Here is a 16,208-nt window from a genome sequence, read left to right on the forward strand (position 1 = left end):
TCCAAATGAACTTTGATTCGAGATCCGAGTAGACGACTGACTTCATGACATCAAAATCTATAAATGTGGCCACCGTCATGCACTTTTTGGCTCTTTGATCACATATCTTCTTTATAATGCCAAACCTTGCGGGAATTAAATGGGGGGTCACACTACAAGGATACGGAGGCATAGCAATTGCGCTTTCCCATGCAAAATAGCGGTTTCGTGAGCCGAAACTGGAGCACGCTATTTTGCACAGATGAACGAAAGAGAGAGAGAAAGGGAGAGCGAACTCCATCTTACATTTGAGAGGGAGAGGGAGAGAAAAAGAGAAAGAGGGAGAAGGAAAGCTTCTCATCGCCACCACCACCGTTTGCGAAGAAGAGGAGAAAGTGTACGGAGGGCGAAGAGGAGCCACCGAATCCATCCTCGAGCCTTTGCGGTGAGTGCATTGTTCCTTTTTGCTTTGTTTTTATTTTTTCTCATTTTCTTTTACTTGTTTTTGTTAAAAATAATGTGTATTGAGAGAGGGAGAGGAAGAGAGAAAATGAAAGAAGAAATGAGAGAGAGAGGGAGAAAACATTAAACATAATAGGGAAATAGAGAAAGAGAGGGAGAGGGAGGGAGGAAGGTAAGGGAGAGAGAGAGGGAGAGGTTATTGTTTTATTTCTTCTTTTCTTTTTTTCTTATTTGTTGTTGTTGTGGTAGTGGTAGTGGTAGTGATAGTGGTGGTAGTAGTGGTGGTGGTGGTGGTGGTGGTGGTGGTGGTGGCGGTAGCGGTAGTTGTTGTTTAATTTTTTATTTTCTTATTTGTTATTGTTGTGGTAGTCGTAGTAGTAGTAGTAGTGGTAGTGGTACTGATAGTAGTAGTAGTTGTTGTTTAATTTTTTCTTTTCTTGTTTATTGTTTTTATGGTAGTCGTAGTTATGGTCGTAGTCATTGTAGTCGTGATTGTAGTAGTAGTACTAGTAGTAGTAATAGTAGTTTTCTTGTTTGTAGTAGTAGTATTTTTCTTTTCTTATTTATTGTTGTTTAGTTTTCTTGTTTGTTGTTGTTGTTGTTCTAGTAGTAGTATTAGTAGTTTTTTCTTCTTTTCTTGTTTGTTTTTATAGTAGTAGTAGTAGTAGTAGTTGTTGTTGTTGTTGTTTCTTCTTTTCTTGTTTATTGTAGTGGTAGTGGTAGTGGTTTTTTGTTGTGGTAGTCATACTCATAGTCATAGTCGTGGTTATAGTAGTAGTAGTAGTAGTAGTGGTGGTGGTGGTGGTGGTGGTGGTGGTGGTGGTTTTCTTGTTTGTTGTTGTTGTTATTTTTTTTCTTTTCTTTTATTTTCTTTTTTATTATCGTTTAGTTTTCTTGTTTGTTGTTGTTGTAGTAGTAGTGGTAGTAGTAGTAGTAGTTGTTGTTGTTTTTTTTTTTTCTTATTTATTGTAGTAGTAGTGGTAGTGGTAGTTATAGTGATAGTAGTAGAGAGAGAGAGATGTTTTGTTAAAGAAAATTAAAGAGGGAGAGGAAGAGAAAAAGGAAGAAGGAACGAGAGAGGGAATAAACATATAACATGATAAAGAAAGAGAAAAATAGAGAGAGATGGAAGGAGAGAAGAGAATGAATGGATTAAAAACAAAGAGAGAGTGGTGGCGAGGTCCGGTGCAATACCACGAGATGGGAAACACTCCAACATACGTTAATTTGTGGGTGGGTGGAGACTTTACATACGTTAATTTTGCTGAGTTACAAGAGAAGAAATTCCTTCTCAAACAATTTAAGAAAGAAAAAAAGAATGATAATAAAAACAAATTGTTTGTTGTAACATAGACCAAATGGAAAATGATGAAGGTCGTGATGTTCTTAATCAGCGTGTCCCATGTCCTTGCTCTCAATGTAAGCTAGCAATTAGACGCTTCGGCGAGTTTCAATCTGAGATCCTTGATCAGGCGATCTCAGATTTTGAGCAAACGGTAAGAAAAGTGTATATCAATCATGCATTGTATTCGCAAGCTAATCGAATACCATATACAAAATTGGGTGTGGCTGTCAAATTTTCTATCCAAGGAGATGACGTCTCGTCCCAAGGAGGAGTGCACCCTTTGCCGCCAATTAGAAGAAATTGTGGACATGCGATGGATGGAGTGCCTGAGCCAATCCACCACTTGGAAGGTACTACCCAATCTATACCATCAATACCACAGGAGATAAGCAGCCTTCTAGACTTACCTACAATCTTGGAGCCTGAGATGGAGGCAATGATCGATGCATTGATGCCCATGGATGTTGAGACTCCTAATTTGCTTACACTCCTTGGGTTTTGTCCACTAAAGAAGTGCGCATTGTGAAGCAAATAATCAAGTCTATCTGCACTCCGACGGGTATGATGCGTTCTCTCAAGTATGCGTTTTCTAAAGATGACCAATTATCAGGGCTAAAATCCCATGATTGGCATAAGATATATCAGGTTTGTACTAGGAATGGATTGTAAGTGGCCTGTGTATTTTGCTATTTGGAGTGTATTCATTGTTCATAATGCTTTCTCGTTTGTGGCAGTTTGTACTACCGATCGCGATCGCAGGATGCCTTACTCTAGAAACATATTGGGCGATTTACAGGTTGTCGGCTTTAGTGCAATGGATCTCACAAAAGGAGATTAAGACGTCCTCTATTGAATCTACGAGAGGCGGGAAGCAATGGAGACGATTTGTCTCTTTGAGAAATATCTACCTACCAGCATGCTCACGATATAAATCCACCTTCTTGTGCATCTTGTAGATGAAGTGGAGATTGCTGGACCTGTCCATATGCGATGGATGTTCTTCTTGGAGCGATTCATGAGAACCCTAAAAGGCTTTGTGCAACAATGAGCTCGGTCAAAAGGTAGCATGGCTGAAGGTTGGTTGGTGTCTGAGGCGCTAGTGCATATTTCACAATGGCTACCAACGATGGATTTAGACAACAGTATGCTATGGTCGCTGAAGGACGATGATAGACTGATCAGAGATGTGGTGGTTGGAAATGGGATAGAAAAAAGAATGGATGTTGTAATGGAGGAGAAAGTGAATCACTTTTGTACGTTGCACCATGCCTCTATGGAAACCTGGCTCGCTAGGTACCAGCAAGCTAGGAAAGATTGAGAGGAAGTGCAATCTGAATTTTGACATAGTACACGCCATCGACCGATTCGATATCTCGAGGGCAATGGAGGAGATACCGTGGTTTATGTCAACGCGATGGTTTCATGAAGCCTTGACTGCAGCATCTCGTGAAGAGGCGGAGGTCTCAACCTAGGAGTGGGAATTCTCGAGGGGATGTAGTCCAAAGGTGATCGCATGTTTAGGGTTTGTCATATGTATATTTTATATGCGACAACTAATTGAGTGTTTTAATGTATAGTACAAAATATATAGTGCAACATGATCGTGCGGACGACATTTCTGCGTGGAGTGTATTGACAAAATGCGCTCCACTATAGATTGTGGTATCATGGCAAGGTTTGAGCACAAGAGAGCCGACAACGAGCAATAGATCCAAACACGGTTATAGATGAGATGGAGTTTGGAAACTTGCAAAGTATTGTCACATTGGATTACCATAGCTTCTCCATGATCCTATTTGATGTGCAGTGGTTCAAAGTGGTGCTTGAAGGAGGTGGAGTAACAGCTCGACGAGGTCCATCTGGATTTCTCGAAATAGATTCCGAAAAAAAATAGACAAATTTGTGTGACACGTTTGTGTTGCCGGCCCATTGTGAACAAGTGCATGAACGCATGTGTATTTTAATTGTATTACGACATGATACATGTCACAATAGTTAAATCCCTCTTTTACATGATTGTGAATATGTAATTTTCTATCCAAACCGCCGACAACCTCGATGGTAGTACGTTATACCTTTAGCTCCCCGAAGTGTGAGAGTATATGATCAAAGCGATGTTCCAAGCATAGATGAGGATAGTATGCAAATAGAGGAGTCGATATTACAAGGGGTGGAGGCCACCAAAATCTTGGAGTATGTAGAGGAGCCAACATCGGGTAACAATGATGAAAATACAGGAGTCCAAGAATTCATTGAGAACAAGGTGGATTCATCCTTTTGTGGTGACATGTCTATTGACCTTCCAGTGTATGCGGAGTTGTGTCAAGAGATTGACATGGGACCATAGGGTACTTCGTACTTGGAGCATCCACCTAGTCAATTCGAATCGCTTATAAGGGTACATAAGATATGCATTTTAAGTAAGATCATTTTTTAAAGATTTATATTACCGTGCTTTGTATGATTTATATCGATTATGCTAATATCAATTTTTGTATGTGCAGGTGACCTTTGTGGATATTTAGATTATCACGATGAGTTGAGGAATGAGCAACAAGGAGCTACAAGAGATCTTCGTGCATATGTCTCCAGATCAGATGGCAAGATTCAGAGATATGGCGGACCAGGAGTTGTCTCGGACACCATCAGGCCACTCTATTAGATCTACTTTAGCATGCTCTAATGCTTCAATTTCTAGCAAATGAGGTCGACACTCCAGACTTGGGCCAGACGGAGGGAATGGTTTAGGGGGATGCTACGGAGATTCGGATGTAGTGAGCCCACGGTTGGCTTGGGATACAGGTGCTACTCCTCACTCTCATGGCGGTTCGAGAGAGCGTGGCCTAGTTAGTTACTGTGGAGGTACCGACGCAATGTCTTCGTCTCATCATTCTATTGGAGTTACGTCACCTCCAAGATTTGTCACACTTGTGGGGACGTCTACTTTAGTCACTCTGGCTTTTGCTCAACCATCCGCAGGTGATACCCCTATGGGTGCTACTCCGAGAGATACTACCCCGGTAGGTACACCAGATGTATAGGGGTCTCTTGGATATGCCCAGGAGCGTGGTTGCAGGTGGGAGAGAACCTATCTTAGGCATATCCCAGAGGGGTATAGCTACCTTGTAGATGATAGGCAAGGAGCCATCATCATGAATGATGAGGGGAGGAGGGTGATGGCTTACATGAGAGAGTTATGCCAACAAGTTTTTCGGCACAACATCTTGGATCATTGGAAGAACATATTGAAGGGAAGCAAGGACTACATAGTAGCATCCTTGCATGAGGAGTTTCTGGTACAAGCCGCAACATATAGGTTTTCTACGGGCTAGATTATGGAGTGCATACGTGCATACATGTCACACAGACAATCAAACACACACAAGGCACTCAAGAATGGGGCTTCAAAGCCCGAGTGGCTAGACGCGGACGGCTGGCACCGACTCAAGGAGGAGACTACAGATTCTCCAGGACGTTGGAGACAATAGCCCGAGGTGGCGAGGGCACGACTAGAGACCGGAGTGGTCCATCATCTTGGGAGTGGAGGCCACATGACATATCTGGAGGACTTTGTAGTTTTTTTAAAAATTCTGCTTGCTTATTTTTTTGCAATATCCTTTGTACTGACAATCGTGTTTCTAACAGTTGTATTTTGTTTTCTTTGTAGCACTCCATTACAAATCGCGATCCCATCGGCCTTGAGACTTGATATGCAAAGAGGCATGGTCTCACTGTATTGATCGACCGATTGTATGGACGTGGCGGCCCTGTAAGTCACTCATCTTTCTTGTCCATAGTTACTATGTTTAATTAGAACGCATTATTGTATGGTGGACTAATGTGTAGTTGTTTCTTTTTTTGTAGAGTCCGTTCAATCCTCCTTTGCGGCGGGACGAGGTTTCGGATGGCAAGGATCTATAGCTTTCCCTTGGATCCATGGAGCTCACATACCCTTCTTTTTTGGTCACGTGATCTGTGTAGACATTTTCTATGTAGTAGTAGTATCTTGCCATGATTGTACTGGTCGCTTTCGTTATGCGATCATGTATTTATTTCATGTATTAGTGTTATGATTTAAGTACACTTTGTCTTTATTTACATGATCATTGTACACATTACTGAAACTATTTTGTATGGTCCAAATAAAGCACAATTTTTTTTTCCATGTTACCGTCGCTATTAGCGTAAAAAATTTATTGCACGCAGCGTCGCTATTAGTGTCGCAAAATGCATCGCAAAACATCGTTATCAACATCGCTATTTACATCGGTATCAATATCGCAAATACCGACGCTGATAACAACGATAATACCGACTGTTCTATGGCATTTCCAATAATGACATTTTTTGCGACGATGGGTTTTCTTTATGAATATTTTCATCTCTTTTAACGTCGGTATAAGGCCTATATCTTGTAGTGTCAAATGAACTCCAATCGATGAACTGAGACTTGCGTTGGATTCTTGGCATCGAACTCCATCTAGAAAAACTCTAGCTCATTGATCCACAACTGTTTCATTTTGCATGAAAATTTGGTCTTTTATGGCCTCCTGAACTCTTTTCCATTCAAAACGAGCTCTAAAGATATGCTCTTATTGGTGACCACGGGAAAAGGCAGCTCAACCCATCGAATCCCATAAATTGATCTACACAAACAATAATCATAAAAAGCATCAAGATGCCACAAAAAAGAATACTCAACAAAGCTCAAGAATAGCTCTAACCCTACCTCTTAACAAAATCAAGCATGAAAATCCTCAAGGGATAGGCATAGCATAATCTAACAAAAATTTAGAGTGAGTGGCTAACCAACTAGTCCAACATAGACTGGCTAAAAGAACCATCAAAGAAGTCATCCTAGGTGGTGGCCCGAACTACCTATCCAACTTAGGACAACTAGACCACCAACTCCTACTAGGCGAGGTCTTCTATAGCCTGGTCATTATATATTGTTTCTTTTAATACACTTTTCTTTCAAGGTTTCCATACTTTGGTATGTAAAAAGGAGGGAGCTGAGCATAGAGTGACCCAAAGAGAATAGGCCATCGACCTTAGGCTCCAAGTCAAACTCATCCCCAAGAATCTACCAAGCCTTCACAAGGCAATAATCAACTACTCTTGAGAATTTTCTTTTTTTTCTTTTCTATTTTAGGGGTTAGAACCCCTTTTTACACACCTCTTTATTAGTTATCCTTCATGTATATTCAGATTTTTCTCTTTCTTTTATTTCGGCAGACTTCTCAAATTGCCTCACACTAGCAAGGACTCCTAGAGCAACTACCTAGTAGGCTAGCAAAATAGGGTCATGAGGACTGCCCTAAAAAATCGGTCTTTTAATGCATAATAATATCTTTACAGGAGGTAGAAAACTACTCAAATCTCCCCCAGATACCTAGCCTAGCCCTAGGACTTCATGCCTTAATTGCCAATCCCCAACGAATGAAAAGAAAAATAACTCCCACAGACACATGTAACACTATCATCTTAAGGGAAAAAATCCGAAAGACAACGATACCACTTGGAATGACCACAAGAAGCTCCCACGAAGAAAAGGCTCCCTCCAAGTACTTGGTCAAATCTATTTGATGTAGTCACTAAAATATAAAACCATTAAACCCACTCGCACCAAACAAACACATAGCCCTCTTAGCCCAAAGAGATAAATGATATTGCAACATAAAAACTAGCCTCTTGGCCTAACAAAACATGAATCATTTTTCCCTAACCAAATATAGTCTACTTGGCATGTAAATTGCATCTTATCAGACTAACCAAGCTAAACCAAAGTGACATAAGGTGTGAGGGATAGCCTAATACCATATATGGGTGCCAACTCACTATAATTCTATCATTGAGTTTTAAACTTAAACTTTTTATATCTCCACAAGTCCAAGACTTTCTACCAATATACCCTCACTATATAAGCTATTCTTGTTTGTGTGCTATTAGCTAAATGAATGACATCCTCAAGTTCGAGTGTCTTATCATTCAAACATACTAGTTGCTCCAGCTTTCTAAAGGCCTCTCCTATAGAGAGATCCATGGATTTTGGCTTATTTGGCCCTTCCCTATTTGGATTTTTAAATAAGTCATAGACAATCAGACGCACACAAGGAAATCAAATGGAGTCTCAAAGCTCAAGTAGCTAGACAACACAAAGGATTGGTGAAGACTCAAGGAGGAGGTCATAGATTCTCTAGGATGATTGCGGTATCAGCAGCAGAGCAGAAGGCAGCGAGGGCACGATTGGAGATAGGAGTCGTGCATTATCTAGGGAGTAGTGGCCACAATACTTATTTGGAGGACTTTGTAAGTTTTCTTTTGGTTCTTCTTGCGTTCTTATTTGGAATATCACTTGTACTAACAATCTTATTTCTAACAATGCTATTCTATTTTCTTTGCAGCACTCCATCACAAACTGCAATCCCACAGGTTTGGAGACTCAATATGCAGAGAGACACTGTCTCAGTATACTTATTGATAGATTGCACACATGCGGCGGCCCAATAAGTCAATCCTCTTTCTTGTCGACAGTCGCTAGTTTTTTTTATGATGCATTAGGTACAATGGACTAATGTTTGGTTGTTCATTTTGTAGAGTCTGTTCGACACTCTGTGTCGAGAGGAGCTTTCAGATGGCGAGGATCTATAGCACACACTTGGATTTGTGGAGTGCATATCATATTCTTTTTCGGTCCTATGATCAATGTAGGGCTCTTCCAATTAATATTCCTTAGATATACTTATAATCTTTGGCATAAAATCACACTTTGTGATATTTATAGATAGATTTTCATGTTTGTTTTGGCTCTCCTCTCCATGGTTCCATGTAATTTCATGAGTTGTCATCACCAATCTTGTACTTATTTTATGAGTTATTAGTTTTATGGTTTTAAGTAGTTTTTGCACACAACTTGATGACGATTGCGTATCCAATATGTAATTTCTTTACGGAATATTAAACAGCACCACATGGTGCTATGGGTGGCAGGGCAACTTATTGCCCTGCCACCAAATTTTTTTCCTTTGTGACTATCGCTATTTGCATCACTAATTTTGCTACACGCATTGCTATCTATGTTGCTATTTGTGTTGCAATTTGTGTCACTTTTATGAGGCAAATAGCGATGCACATAGCAACACAAATAGTGATGTTATCTCCAATAAATTTGTAGAGACGCCTATACCGATGCTTTTAGCGATGACGGGGGCAATTTTTTTACGAACATTTGCATTACTTTGAACATCCGTATGTTGCATATATCTTGTAGTGGGTATCTATATACAATACCTAGATGGCATTATTCTGGTGAAAGGCAAGGAATTGTTGGTATAAAAGCTCTACAATAGCTTGTTTGGATTGAAATGTTCCCCAAGGGAATGCTATCATAAGTTCAATGCCTTCATGAGGTTTTAATACTCGTCTTTTATAGCAAGAAAGTGACTTTTGTGGCAATGTGGACCCTCTACGAAAAATTCAATATCTCTTCAATGATGAAGATTTTGTAAAAATAGTTTTACAAAAATGTGATTAGCACATGATATTAGTTGGAAAAAAAATAGAAGGGGTCAAAATAAGCTAGGAAGTGTATATTTCTATGTCCATCTTTGAGACCATTTTCGTAGAAAATAAAAAACTTTTAGTGCTTCTAATTAAAACCATATCGAATATTCTATATTAAGCTAAACTTTCATGAAAAATGCTTTGATATGTATGACATACGCATTATAAGAATTGGAATTAAATAAAAATTGTCAACTTTTTTTATAGTTTCAAATAGCATTATTGAGGGTTGCTTTGACAAATTTTGATGTACTTTTGATACTCCAATTTTTGTAGATAATGAAGTTTCACTTGAAACTTGTTCCAAACCTTTTATTGTTCTATCCAATAATATTATCAAATTCTCATCCAATTTTTTTATTATATGCATATTTTATTTCAAATATAATCAAATAGTACTTGAGCTAATTAAGGGGCTTGTACCCACTTTTGTGCAAACTACAAGAGTAGTGTAAAGGATACATTGGGAATGAGATCGATTACTTTTTTAAACACAAAAGGCTATGGATAGTAACCTTATGATCTTGATACTTTGTGCTAAGAAGTCACTCATCTATGTGGATACATTGTAGAAAAGGTTGTATGAAATCTTTGGCATGATTCAAGACTTGGGGAATACTAGTCATATTCTTGACATGTGAATTATGTAGGACAGAGATTATAAAATTCTTTATGTGTCTCGAAAGGAGCACATTGGGAATGTACTTGAGCATTTCAATATGGAGATAGAGAAGGATATCAGTGTTCCATCATTGCCTCCATATTTGAAAGTTAGCTAAGAGGATAGCTGTAAATCAAATGAGCAAAAGCTCAAAATGGCTATGGCACCTTATGTATTAGTTATTGGCACCTTAATGTCTCGTTATGGTTGCCACAGATTTAGACATTGCCTATGTAGCGGGAGTGATTAGTAGATTTATGGAAAATCCTTGCAAGAAGCATTGGAAAGCAATTAAGAGTATCATGAGATGCTTAAATGGCACTAGAGCTATGTGCATATGCTTTAAAAGGAAGGATGCATTTATCCTGGGATAGCAAAAAGTCAAGTGGATCATGTGTTGCAATACTAATTGATGACATTGCTGGATTTGTAAGTGTCTTAAGAGTGTTGCAAATGGTGAGACAAAAGTAGTTCTACTTGTACTAGACTTGTAAACATTTGTTATCAAAAACATTTTATAAAGGTTTGGCTAGTACTTGTCTACCAAAGTATAAACATATATCCATTTCTACTTATGTATTCGATTGTAATACATATTTTTTGTTTTGAAAATTAGTTTACTAAAATGCAATTGCTTGAAAATGAGGCAGTCTATTTAAAAGATGTAGATTATTAAAAATAGTGCAATTTATTATAGTATAGGTTCTATTTGCATTGAAGTTTCTATTTAAATAATGCATCACTTTTCCTTCCTCATTTTGTGGTACTAGCTTTCTTTTAAGTTGAAAGAGATGAGGTCCATGAGATTCTCTCCTACACATCCATCATAACCAAACCATTGCATTGCCCACCCCCCCCCCCCCCCCCTTTTGTCATTGTTTCTCATCGAATCATTGCCACTGATAGCCTGGTTCATACATAAACACACACACACATACACAATACATTAAATATATTTGGTCCATTTTTACATTTAAAAATGTATGGTAGATCATATTGTTGATTGAGGCGGTAGAATCTTTCTCTTTGGTATCGAACAACATTGTAAGGACTAGTTAGAAAACTGATAAAGTGATTAATGATGTCTAAATTTGAATAAGTACTTGATTATAGACTAGTTTGACATGCCTTGGTTGGTTTTACCAAAAAGTGTCTTGAATAATAGGCTCATGCAAATGGTTGAGGGGTCCTTAATAACCAATTTGGATCACGGGGAGAGACCAAAGCTGGGTAGAGGTGGAATGGGTGCATTGACGAGAAACCCACAACTTTCAAAAATATGAAAGTCGGGATGCATCCAAAGACAAGTTCTGTGCCACATGTGGAGGTCACAATGCTTTGTATGGTGAGCCAATAATTGTTAGGCATGAGAGTTTTTATGAGACAAATGTTCCAGAATTGGCAAATTATTACAAGTCTTAACAGGAATCACACAACAAAAGTGTGGTAAAGATAAGAAAATGGCATGACATGTCTTTGGTTCATCGATGTCTGCATTTTATTGCTCTTGGCAAGCTTGCTTTTTGAAGGGTGTCATGCACATTTTTAGGTCCATAGCACGTATTTTACTTTCATTATTTTAATATGCATGTCACCATTGAAGTGTATATATTTCACATGGGCATCATATTGACAGGTAGAGTTAAAAACTGCAAGTTGAATTTGATACAAGTTACTAAGTAACTTGGGGTGCCCACTGCCCATTGTCCATTGCTTGAACCATTGCCTAGTGCCCATTGCCCACTTCCCAAAGCCTACAACCTACATGGACCTCTTTTCGAAATGTGTGTCATTTTCTTGGATTTTGTTTTCTTAGTTTTTGCAACAATACATTGTAGTCTGTACTATCATTCTGATTCTTAGGATTCCAACTTCCTGATAGAGGTACACGTCGCACGATACACCTGGTGACTTGCAGATTGAGCCTTCAAAGTTTGGAGCAGTGAGCAGTGAGCACTAAGACTTGAGACTTGAGAGTTGAGAATCGAGAGCCCCTTGGCCCGTGGACTCTGGAGGCTAGCCGTTGGACTATGGTCTACTTCATATAAGGTATGCTTAGTCCTGAACTGACTCCTAACAATGACTCCTAAGTCCCGAGTTCACTTTTGTTACACGATGCAAGTGGATGCATCATGCCACATTGCCAAGTTTAAACTAGATTACCTCTTGCACCTCGATTAATAGTGATAGATTGATACCCTATGATGTGATGGAGTCATGAGCCTATTACATTGCTCTCCTAAATCGACTAGATGCCTGGTAGGATGGCCCCTCTTGCATGATGACCAATGCATCGTGTTGTATTGCGTGTTGCCAGGACCTGAAGGCTAAACCTCATTGCTAGAGAAGCCAACAGTTCTGACTCACGAGGATGGGGGAGAAGGGGAAGCGACGGTGATCCATCATCCGAGGATGGGGGAGAAGGGGGAGGTCACGGCACTACTGTGCTAGCCTGGCAGCCTGCAGGCACAAGGTTTGTGGAGGGGGAGAAGGGGGAGCTTGGATAGGGGATTGAGCGACTTTGTGGAAAGGAGGTGATCCATAATCTCGAAGGGCTTTGACTATACGATATTCTTACTTTTGAGATCAAGGTACGAGATCTAATCTTCATCGCTTGTTTTTTAAAGCATTTTAATAATAGTTCATGCAAATTAATGCTTTATAATGTATGTGTTTTAGTATAGATTCTCAATGGCACCCAAAACAATGAAGAGGCAAAAGACTCTGAAAGCAATGCTTGGTTGGGTAGCTCCCTCTCCGGCTCTTGAGGAAGCTACTACTTGTCCTCTTGATTTTGATCTTATTGGCGATTTGCAAGAGGATTTAGATATGCATGGCTTGGAAGGGTCGCGTCTTCCACACAAAATGCAAGTAATATGCATGGCTTGGAAGGGGTACCTTCTTTGGGAAATGCAAGTAATGCTTCAAATGCCGAAGGATAGCACAAACAAGGCTCAATAAGAAAATTAAGAGCCCAATGGAAAGAAAAGTTTCCTTGGCTCAAATATGTTTTGCGGAGATCATGGTTAAAAAGGAGTTATGAAATGCGAATGGTGCGAACTGTACAAAGTATCTGATCCTCCATGGGTATAGGAGATAGATGTATTACTATGCCACATGATGCAAGCAAGGTACATGCTTTGTCTAGTGGCCATAAGATGGCAATGGCCAAGTACACTTGTGCAGTGGAAAAGAAAGCAAAGCCAATTCCAGTGCACATTGAGCCATCAATAGATGATGCAAATAAGGCAAGGATCATCACTACCATGAAACTAATGTATTATGTTGCCAAGAAGGACAACTCAATAGCCTCATTTGAAGATCTTTGTGACTTGGCTGTGTCTCTAAATGTTCCAAATATGCCAAGGACTACAGAGTACTCTTCTTATACAAGTCGATACGCAGGCATTGAGTTCCTTTTGGCAATGTCAAGTCACACTGTATCTATGCTAGAAACTCCATATTTCTCAGTGATGTTGGATGAGAGTACAGATAGAGGACTTGAGATGCATTTGATAGTATATGGTACTTATCTTGCATGCAAAGGTGTGGGATGCAAGCAATCAAGTTTTATGGGTATTATGACACTAATAGATGGAAAAGGAAAGACCATCTATGATGCTTTGATGCGGTTTCTTCATGGAATGGATACTTCTCCCAAGCTCTTTTCGCTCCTTTCCTTGTCCACCACTAATGTGAATGAGATGGCGAACAACTCTTGGGAAATCCTTGTGGATGGGTGGAAAAGGGGATTTTTCACCCTTTTATCCACCGTGCAAGTGTGAACCGGGCCTGAATGGCGAACAACTCTTGGGAAATCCTTGTGGATGGGTGGAAAAGGGGATTTTTCACCCTTTTATCCACCGTGCAAGTGTGAACCGGGCCTGAATATTCTTTGGCGGCTAGCTTCCCTTTTCATTTGCATTTCGCATTTCCGGCTTCGCTTGTTTCTTCCAGCTTCTTCTGAATCAACAAATCTTGCATTTCCATACGTACGAGGCTGCGGCGGCACGTTCGAGCGCTCAGCAACAAGAAGAAGAAGAAGCTCTACAAGCAGCTTGCTGTACCAGGCACACACACAGACAGACTGCTTGGCATTGCAGCTATACATTTTCTTATGATGATGGAGGATGCAAAGGAGCAGTTCTGGCAGGCCATGGCCTCTCGGCACGGAGAGGACTGGTTTGACGTCGTCGCAGCAGCAGCAGGCCAAAGGTCAGGAGGCAAATCATCTTCTTGCTCCGGCACCACCACCACCACCGCGGGCCGTGCAGGTGATGTGCCGGCCGTATTTGTGAGGGAGATCATCCGCACACAGGGTGTGCCCCCCTCCTCTCGAGCCCGTGTGTGGCTTGCCCTCTCCGGAGCCCAGCGTGCACGCTCCCGCGCGCCCACCACCTACTACAGCGACCTCCTATGGCTGTGTCGCAATAGCCCGTCCGCAGCAGCAGCGCCAGGCGTGCAGGGGGCGCTGCGGCAGATTGCCCTCGACATCCCACGCACATTCCCCTCTCACCCCTGGTTTCAGAGCGAGGAGGGCTGCCTCGCCCTCGAGAACGTCCTCACCGCCTATGCCCTGCGCAACTCCGAGGTGCGCTACTGCCAGGGCCTCAACTTCCTCGCGGCCACGCTGCTCTTGGTGACCCAGCACAGTGAGGAAGATGCCTTCTGGCTCCTCACCGTCCTAGTGGAGCACATCTTGCCCCCCCACACCTACAGCGAGCTCCTCTTGGGCACCGCGGCAGAGCACGCCAGGGCCGCCTTCCTCACACGCCTCCGCGACGCCTGCCCTCGCACCTACGAGCACCTCTCCGAGCACTTGCTCTACGACCCCTCCCTCTTGCCCACCCAGTGGCTCATGACCCTCTTCACCACCTCCCACCTGCCCGCCGAGACCACCCTCCGCCTCTGGGACATCCTCTTCACCGAGGGCACCTCCGACGTGCTCCTGGCCGCCGCCGTCACCATCTTCTGCATGTGCGAGGACCGCCTGCTCGCCTCGTGCAGTGATGAGCACGCACATGCCGCCCTCGCCTTCGCCGCATCCCACGTCACGGCGGATACAGACACCTACCTGGCAGCCGTGGCATCCAGGCTACCACCTCCACCTGAGTCTGAGCAGCTACCTACAGCAGCAGCAGCAGGGCGAGGCAGCTCCTGCGCAAGCACTTGTTCTGCACGGGCCGCACGAGGCTGGCGTCTCACTGGCCTCTTTGGCAGAGTATGATGCAGCCTGAGTGGATGTGGTGGTACAGATCAATTATTGATACATGCTTTAAGCGGAATGAATCCCTGGCCGGTAAAATTGCTTCAGTGCCTGCCCTTTCGCATACACCATCAGGGCCTTCTCTTTTGCAGGATAGAATGTCAGCTGTGCCTCGGTTCTGCTGTGAGGCCAGAACGTAATTTGCCTCCTGAACTTCACTTTATGCAGGCCACCGATCTCATTCCCAGCACTGCCGATGAAAGAAAATGGAGATTTTAGTCGTATCGACATGCCGATGAAGGAAAATGGCCTTTCTACAGTTGATAACAATAACAGTTATGCTGCTGTTGGCACGCAGCCCGACAAAGCAACACCTCAAGGTGCGTATGGCACATGAAGTTCCGCAATTGCAGGAACAAACTCCACAGGGGCAGCACCTCTGATGCCCACCCATATTGCGATGGTGGATGCCAACCGTGATATTCCGATGGTTGAAGATGAAGAAGAAGGCGAATCGGATTTCCATTGTTGCAGACGATGATGGGTCTCTGCTCTCACAGCGTAAGAAGAAGAGGTAGCCGAAGAAGGAAAAGAAGAGGAAGAGGAGGAAGAAGAAGCCGTTGCAGCCTGCCTCGCTGCTAGACTTGATCAAATTGATGCCCGACTTTCCATAAATAAAGATGGGCCCCTGCTCAAAATCTCCAGATAGCGCTTCTGCGGTTGCTCCATTAATATCTTGAGTCTGAGCCAGCCATGGCTTTCACTGTCCCAGATCAGAAGAGTACTATTGCACTGTCTGTTCGCTGTTGCAACGTGATGAGAGTACGGTCGAACCATTACAGTAAGCAGCGTGCGATTGTACCCAACACAACATATTCATTCTCTGTTTTGACAAAGTGTGCGCCTCTCATGGTGGACGACGTTGTTGTGGGCCTCACAAATCATGGACGACGTTGTGACATTTGTCATCATAAATTTGTTTCTGAATGCTG

General features: G+C 42.0%; 1 protein-coding gene across 1 annotated transcript in view; it reads left to right on the forward strand.

Annotated features, from left to right (window-relative positions):
- LOC148037687 (uncharacterized) overlaps positions 1-15,923 on the forward strand; it is a 132,951-nt gene extending 117,028 nt beyond the window's left edge. The window contains exon 2 of the mRNA XM_087677144.1: positions 15,751-15,923. The gene's annotated coding sequence lies outside the window, so the exon portion shown is untranslated. The remainder of the gene's footprint in view (positions 1-15,750) is intronic.
- The last annotated feature ends 285 nt before the right edge of the window (positions 15,924-16,208 follow it).

The sequence above is a fragment of the Lygodium microphyllum genome, chromosome 4 (genome assembly GCF_053477565.2).
Source record: "Lygodium microphyllum isolate KBCC chromosome 4, Lygodium_microphyllum_v1.1.10, whole genome shotgun sequence".
NCBI classification, from domain to species: Eukaryota; Viridiplantae; Streptophyta; class Polypodiopsida; order Schizaeales; family Lygodiaceae; genus Lygodium; species Lygodium microphyllum.